We start from the raw sequence: 8,681 nt of genomic DNA on the forward strand, positions 1-8,681 counted from the left end.
TGGGCATCCTCACTGCATGGAGGGACCGTGGGAGCTGGTTACCACAGCCCTTCTCTTGGAGGAGCACAGGCTCTCTCGCCCTTCTCCCCCAGACCAGAGGGAGACAGACAGTGAGAGAAATACAAGTCCTGAATGAACTTTTAATGAAACGCTTTGGTGTTACTCAAAGGCTTATCGCAGGATGTCAGTAAGGATTTCTCAGTGGTCATGATTGGTTTGAGCTCATCTGCAGGCAAAAAGGAAACAATCTTTCCTTTTAAATGTTAATAGAGACCTTTCTCATTCTTATCGTGCAGGAAGATGCAGTGATCTGTGACTGATTCCTCTTATTCTTGCTCTTTCTGCAGTGCCATCTGAATGCTGTATGTGTATGTGCATATGTATAGGAGTACGGTATATTTTATAGTCCTGTACTTAGTCATACTCTACCCTCTTTGCCTACTTTACTTTCAGATCTGGCTACTCAACACCTGTAGATACCTCTAAGCCCATGCTTAGTGAGCTGCCTAGGAAACTGGGTGGAGAGCCAAGTCCTAGGAGACTGTTCTCGTGCTGAGATGGTGATTCATATCATATGGGATCACCAGGGCAGCAGACACCTCTGTCACAGACAAAACCATGGACCCCAACCCAGGGCTCTCCAGGAACTGGTCAGTGTGCTGGGTCTTCTTACAGCCTTGTGTTATGTAGTGATGCATATGGCAGTGATGGACGTGTGTCAAATTATATACCGTGTCTGTAGTTGGCAGAGTGGAGGACACGTGAGAAAAAAACACTGGTGGAGGTTGGATTCAGGCTGTCGCATCAACTCAGGGCTCTCAGGCAGCCTGTGAAAGGGAAATGGCTCTGCTAGACCTGACAGATCTTGCATGGTTCTCATAAAGAGATGAATGCGTGTGTGGAAGACTGTCTTGAGGGTACACGAGAGGAGCTCTGGCCATGACAGCTTCAGACGGGCTGTGATCGAATCAAGAGAAATGTTGGGACTGGGCTTGGGGAAGGGGGAATTATAGGTGCCAGTTAACAAAGAGGCGGGAGCTTATGTAGAGACTTCCGCTAATGTGATCAGGGACTGAAGATCTGAGCATTGGGTGGACTAACATGGTTGGTGAGGTGGACGTAATCCTGGGAATCGAGGAGAATGTCACCAGGAGGGATCTGGGAAGGGAGCTAGGATGGTGTCTGGGGGCCAGACACCAGATCATGGCTAAGGGAATGCAGTTGGTAAGCATATGCAAGATCCTCTTTCTTCCCATCTTCTGGGTGCAGATTCAGTAGCTTTATTTCTTACTCTAGCACAGACATTTTCTGAACCAGAAGAGTAAAGGATGCAGACAGTCATCATTTCTGAGAAGCCAGCTACAAGGCTAATAATAAAAGCTCACAGATATCTGGGCTGGAGACGAAGCTATCTTCTATTGTCAGTATGATAGCTGACTACGCAAAGGTCTGTTTTTCCCTGTGCAGCATGGTTGGTGGTGGAATTGAAAGCACTCACCCGTTGCATGTAGTGCCTTGACTTTTGATAGACCTGCAAAGGAAGAGTCAACACTTTGCACACAGATTATTGTCAAGAAGCGCAAATGTAAGTACAGAGAACTCGCTGCCGAAAATAGCCTGGCTGTCCTGACTGGCATATGAGCGGGAGGCTCACGGGGCTTCGTGCACTGCCCGTGCGTGGTGTGCACGTCTTCTGTTACCACTAGATGTCATAAACTGGTTTTTTATCCTCATTTTCAGAAGCTGCTTTCAGTGTGTGTGAGACATCACTTGATGGAGACAGTCACATTGATAATCCCTGAATAAGCTTCCCTTTTTGGGTTTTGGGTATTTTTTTGCTTAACTCTACCTAACACTGGAATAAGACATGGAACAGGCTTTTGTAAACATCTCGCACGTGCCAGAACAGGGTCAGTGCTTCCTAAAGGGGAACCTCACACCTTCATGGGAGTCTCACACCTTCATGGGAGTCTGTGGAACTGCAGATTCTTCCAGTGCTAGAGGTGAGTCCAAAGATGTGGCTTCCCCACATGTCATTGAGGAGTTGGAGGCTGCTTTGAATGTTGCAGCAACATCTCTCTAGATGGATGTGGAAAGAAGAGACGCAAGGTTCTTCGTTAAACAGTAGCGTGACCTTCTGTAAATGTGGGGCAAGGCTATTGATTTGACCTAGCTACCAAGTTCATTAAACTCATTATGAGGGCTCTCTGAAGGAAAGATTACTTCTTTTTATAGATGTAATGGATTTTTTTAAAGTTAATTTCCAAAGATAAATGCAATTACCACAACTTCTCATTACCCATAAATTATCTTCATGGAGTACAGTTCCCCAGGATGGAAGCTTTCTGCTCTGCCAGGAGTTTAGGAAACATCAAAACGCACAAACACACAAACTCTAGTGAACAACAAGGAAAGCAAACCAAAGATAATTAGGTCCCCAAAGATGCTTATTCCCAGGTCGATGTAGAGATTAAGTCAATACAATCGAATGGTTAAATATTGACTGAATTGTAATATTTAATCAAGTAGTATTCATATTGCTCCTCTTTCAAAAGAGGTTTAGCTGACTGTTTTATTGGCTTTTTAATCAATGCTTTAATTATATTGGTGCTCTAATTTTATAATAAGTTTGCATTAATTAAGGTAGCTCTTCTATATGCAGAGGGTAATAGGAAAACCAAAACAAACAGAATGAATACGCTCTTCTTATTCTCCAGAAAATATGTAGGCTGTGCTATTTACACTCATTTACTCTCACAAAAGAAAAAGAGACTGGGAATTTGTATTACTCGATGTGACCATGAGCTCTTTATTCACTGCTTAGGTCAGCTCTTCGTTTGGCTTCAGTGAAAGATTTGTGAAAATATGAACAGGGTCAACAGTGTCTTATCGGATTATTGATCAGATTTAGAGAAATGAAGGGTTTGGATGTAATGGAAGATAAATGGTGATCTTCCTGAAACAGAGAAGTACTGAAGCTTAATCTTGGGCCAGGCTTTCTCTCATCTGGTGTCTTGCGCTACTGATGTCTGCTCTAACTGGAGGGATGATGCTGAGTGGTGAGATGAGAAGATTAAACTTTTTGTTCAAGGAGAGAATCTGCTGTGGTGCTCAGGACACTCACAGATTCACAGAGACTGGGGCAAACACTTAAGAGTTTGCCAATCAGGCTTCAGGCAGTTAAATACGGGTAGCTACAGTTTAGATGCCTACACCTGAGCTTGTCTTCCTGTACAAGTCAGTAGAGTCTAGTGCACAACTTGAATGAAAAGCTCATGAAACTACTTATTAGAACTGCTGACGTCTCCACTGCCACTGTAGCCTCCCCTAATAACCAGTGGACTTCTATGGTGTAAACTGGCTACCAGTGGTTTAGATGAACACCCAGAGATAAAGATGGTTTGTGCTGTGCTGGGATAAGTCAGGGGAGTTACCTCCCATTCCAGCTACCTCCATGCTTTGACCAACCCACCTTGGTGGCTGTAGTTTAGCGGGGCTGTGGACAGCATGGGGCTTGGGACAGCCTCTGGGGTGCTCTTGGCTGGAGGCTTCTCGTGTTTGCTGTACAGCAGACCTGTTACTCCTGCGTGCATGTGGTGCATATGCAGCCAAATTCCTGCTGCAAACGCCAATGAAAAATTAATTTTTATCCTGTTTTTTTTTCTGAGAGACAGCAAGAAGGCAGATTGCTTCTTCTAAGTGTGTTTTTGCAGTTGCTCAGTAAATGTGGATGATGGCTCCTGGTTTGCATTAACACAGAGGTGTGAGCCACAAGCTCTGCTCCTGAACTCTACCTTGGCATTCCAGAGAAGTGAACGATTTCCCTGGGACACAGAAGAAGGCGTTGTTTCAGCAAGAGGCAATAAAGCCTTGTGGTGAGGTCATGTCTTGGACTGGAACGTGTTTGGAAGGCCATGAGGATGCTGTTATCCCAAGACTTCTTTGTCATGCAGTAATGCAATCATGGGCTGGTTTTCGATACAAAGGGTTTTGCTTAATGAGGTCACTGTGGTTGGAAGGGTTCTCCTATCACCAGGGTCGCAGTAACTTTAACAGCACATCATTTCACACTTAGAAGTGATACAGAGAAAAAGGGATCTCTTTAGCCAATGAGATAAGGTGTCCCAAAACTATTAAAGAATGTCTGTGAATATCTAAATCAGATGGTTGGGACTGCAAAAGGATGTGATTAAGAGACAGCTTTTTGGAGCTGCCCCCAGCTGATGCTTCTACATCTGTTGATCATCATTTTCTGTCAGAGTGAGGAGACTGTGAGCTGTAAAGGGATAACAGTTTGCCTTGTAAGAATGCTTCATTGATTTTTATTAACACTGATTGTTAGCTCTACCTGCTGGTATCTGCTTAGCTCAGCCTGGGGCATTCTCTAACGATTTCAGAGCCAAACCTAGTGAAAGGGATAAGTAAGAGCTCCTGCTGCACGCCATGTAGAAGATGTCTTTATAGCTTATTGTGAAGGCATCAGGATGTCAGTATTTCATAAACCTCATTTAGAAAGAATTAAGCAGTAACCCTTCTTCGGGAGTGTGGCATTAGCGTAACTGCAGCAATATCAGCCTTGGTGCTAGCTCAGGGCTACCTGCTAGACCAGATTAGTGGTTCTGCAAGTCTGTAAAAGAAACACCATGTTTACCTAGGCTGCTGGAGGTTGCTTTGAGTTTCTTGAAAGCCAGAAATAGTTTTAACTTTGCCAGCTTCTACATAAAGGAGTCTTTTTATTTGTGGAGGTTCACTCTCTAATTAGGTGAAGAATACCACAATAATTGAAATGGTGATCTGAACTTCAGCTTCCTGCCTGACAGATGTCAACACTCTGTACTCTGAATTCTTGGAAGCAATTTATCACGGCAGCACTGAAACTGCTTTCCCAAGAAACAACAATGATTCGTCGCACCCCTAATATGGTACCTATCTCTCTGAGCCTACGCTGAGACCAGCATAAGCAAATCCATTTGCTCAGCCTTTCTTCAGGGTTGGTGCAGTGTCGTCCCTCTTGAGTTGTTTCTTCCTTTCTGTCCTCTGAACTGACGCTTGTTTTCCTTTTTTCTAGGGGACAAACATTTCAAAATAATTGCTAATTTAATTTGTTCCAGAGGCAGTGAACGTTGCAATCAGTTTCTAAATTAATAGGGCAGTAGCTAATTGATCTAAAAAATGCATTCTGAAATTGAACTTAAGAAACAATAAATATTCTAAGGAAGTGGCTGGAGGTTCCCAGGATATAAGTATGGGTTATGCACTTGTAAATACATTTAATTTTGGCCGGACTGTGTTGACAGGTCCTAATCTGGAGCTTGTTTCTGGTACTTGGAGTTTTCTTTCACCACGAGAAGCAATTTCCACATTCAGTATTTTTCAGGCTTTTAGATTCTCTCTGGTTTGAAGTGTGAGAAGACACTAAAATTGGCAGCAGCACAGTAGGAGCTCACGCCCCATGGTAAGAAGCAACATCCCCTCTCACTCAGATTTATAGCTTTGGTCATTATCTCCTTCATGGATCTTCCTTCATCAGTTTGTTCACCTAAATATCTCCAGGCTTCTTCTCGAACACAAAAAGAAATATAGAGAAAAAAATGACATATCTTGGGCCATACCATATAATTAGGAAACCAATTATCCCTTGGTCTCGCTTGGTGAGTCTTACCTTCAGCACAGGGTCAACACCTCCATCTTGATGGAAGCAGGAGAAATCCACAGGTTTTCAAAACACTTCAGGATGCTCAGAGTTAGTCCCATCCTTTCTGTCCAGGGCACTCCGTGCTGCTTCCCATGCACAGGCTGTAAGCTGGAGACGGCACCAGTTCCGTGTTCAGATTTAGAAATAAGGTGCTTTCCCCCTCAAACAATGAGGAGAAGATTAAGGAATCTCTTCTTAACCATAGCCAGGATGCAGAATTAGCCCCTTTATCACTTCTAGTTTGTCCTCTTACTTAATGGCAAGGGCTAATGGAGCACCCAGTGCATTGACAGGAACCGGAGGAAGCATCTCTGTACCAAGAGGATGCTTAAACACTGGAACAGGCTTCCTAGAGAGGCGGTCAACGCTTCAAGCCTGTCAGTGTTTCAGAGGCATCTGGATATGGACCTTAATAACATGTTTTACCTTTTAGTCAGCCCTGAGTGGTCAGACAGTTGGATTGGATGATCGTTGTAGGTCGCTTCCAACTCCTATATTCTAGCCCAGTAGTCCTACTTCATTCCATCCCAGCCACGCAAGGTGGAGAAGCATGTAGAGAAGCTGAATGAAATGAAGTTGAGCAGCAGTAACCGGTAGCATCACAATGGCAGTATAGGGAGCTGCGTTCTTTCCAAACAGACGACTTGAGGCTAATTAATTGCTTGTTCATACTCTTATCTGAAATCCTCTCTAGGTAAGTCAACATGGTTCTTTTAATTTCAACAAGATGCAGATGCTGAGGTTGCTGGTGCCATCCCAGAAGGTGTGGAGCAGCCCATGTGTGTAGAGGTTCCAGGCCACCAGATGAGCTCCCCAAATGCTCCACACGGCCAATGGCAAGTATGCTTTTGCTATTCGATTCACATATCTTGCTTAACATGCAGATGAGTTTAATTTATATTTAATCAGCCTCTGCAAACAGCAATCACTTGAGAGGTTTTTATTTTTCTGTATAACATGCAGTGATTACCCTTATTATAGCAGTACTGCTCGTACTGTCAGCACTGGGGTCTCTCAGCCCCTCCATATGAAATCCTTCACTTTGGGAGGTTTTAGTGCTTCTTGTAAAATGCTCTACAGCCTGGTACTTGTCAAATCTGGAAATGGCTCAGGAGCAGCCATGCTCACGGTTGTGTTCTTCTTGGGACTGAGGTGCTTCTGAGACCTCTACTTTGTCCCCTGGGCTGTACCAGCCGTGGAGTGGCTGACGGAGCCTTGCCTGCCTCACCACTCCCCACAGGCACAACACCCATAATGCCAGATATTTTGAGTACTCGTGGTTTTACCCTAGGACTTGTGTGTGTGTGTGAAATTCAGCACTGCAGAAAACTTCTGTTGTCTAAGATGTGATGACTTTTGACGTGATGACTTTTGACGTGTCAAAACGTATCTCATGAGGCCTCTTTGTACACCTGGAGGTGTGGCATCTGTGGCATCTCTAGAGGAGCAGGACCTTTCTGCCAGTTCTGACTTCAGAAGGCTGAAGGCAGAGGCATAAGTGATTTGTAAGTCTAATTTGTGATGCAGAGAAAGAAGAGCTGGAGCTTTCGCACAACTTCAGACAGTCCTCTCTGGTAGTTTTCTCAGACCTAGAGGTACTTCATTTAAAGGAGAATTGCTGGATGCTATTTTTCTTGCCTGAAGCGGAGGTGGGAGATGCTTCTTCTCAACTAGTTTTGCAGCCTTGTCTCTGAGCAGCCACAGGACAGTGAAAATGTTCCTGCCTGTGCCATCAACGTCATGCTACAGGTGGCTGACCCTGTGCTCACACTGTTGCGTAGGAATTTCTGCCTGTAGTGACACGTGTGATCCTCCTGTGATTGTCTCCACTTTCTGTCATTAGCTGGTGAACTGGTTTTGACAGCTTATTCTAAAGCCAGCTCACTATGGGCAAGTGGAAGTCTGGCTAGAAATTGGGGTTAAAAGACACTTCTTCCAGCATGGCAGGTGTGCACTTGGCACCTTCAACCTGATAATCCCACACCTCGTAACATTGCGTGTGCTGGTGGCACTTCCAGTGGATTTATCATCTTGCTTTTAGGGAGGTGATGGTGAAGCAGGACTCTTTTCACTATAAATGGTATTATAGGTAAAGTGAAATGGTTTTCAGCTATTCTTTTCTGTTCCTTGCCCAAATCCCTGTGTTCCTCCTTTCTTTCCTCTTCTCCACTCCAAACTTCCCTGAGACTCACCAGCTGGCATGGAAACGTCCCAGGTGCTGCATAGAGATCCTCCTTTCTGAGCAAAGACCAAGAATGGAAATTTCTGTTTCAGAAAGCTATAAAAAAGTAGAAGTCGGGAGACTGATGTGTAGCACTGAGCAACCTCAACGCTAGCAGCAGCGATCAACATCTGCTCTAATTACTTTCTTTAGTACTTTACAAATGTGCAGATAATTTTGGTGGGAAAGGAAACAAATGGGAAAAGATTTGGAAGATACTCTTGGTGAATGTTTTAATTAAAATGTTTTTGATTTTTGAGAAACTGTTAAAGAAGCAATTAAAATGAGATGATATTAGCCTATACTTACATGGGAAAGCCTTGCCAGGATTAACTAGCTTGTACCAAATAAATTACTGCCTCTGGATTCGCATTAGCAAATGCTTTCTATAGATGTTAATCAGGAAGGAGTGCAGATTGAGTGGGTGAGAGTGTAAGAGCAAAACCCCTTTGCAGGGCCACGGGCAGAGGAAAGTATTTTCTAACCAGAGACACTGCCTGCTGGGAGTTTTGAGCTTGGGGCACCCAACGATGGGCTGGTTTTTTAGAGGGGCCCTGTCTGAATTTCATTCAGAGTAAGGAAAGCCTTATTTCTTCAGTATTTGTATTTCAGTAATGAAATTCCAGGCCTTGGCCAGACTCCATTTAAACAAAGCAGAGAGCCAGGGTGTGAAATACTGTACCGTATGATGACCTAATCCAAATCCCACTAAGTCTGGGAATGTTTCCACCGGCTCCTCGGGAGCTGGATTAGACCTGTGTGGTC

This window comes from Phaenicophaeus curvirostris, chromosome 21 (assembly GCF_032191515.1).
Source record: "Phaenicophaeus curvirostris isolate KB17595 chromosome 21, BPBGC_Pcur_1.0, whole genome shotgun sequence".
Taxonomy (NCBI): domain Eukaryota; kingdom Metazoa; phylum Chordata; class Aves; order Cuculiformes; family Cuculidae; genus Phaenicophaeus; species Phaenicophaeus curvirostris.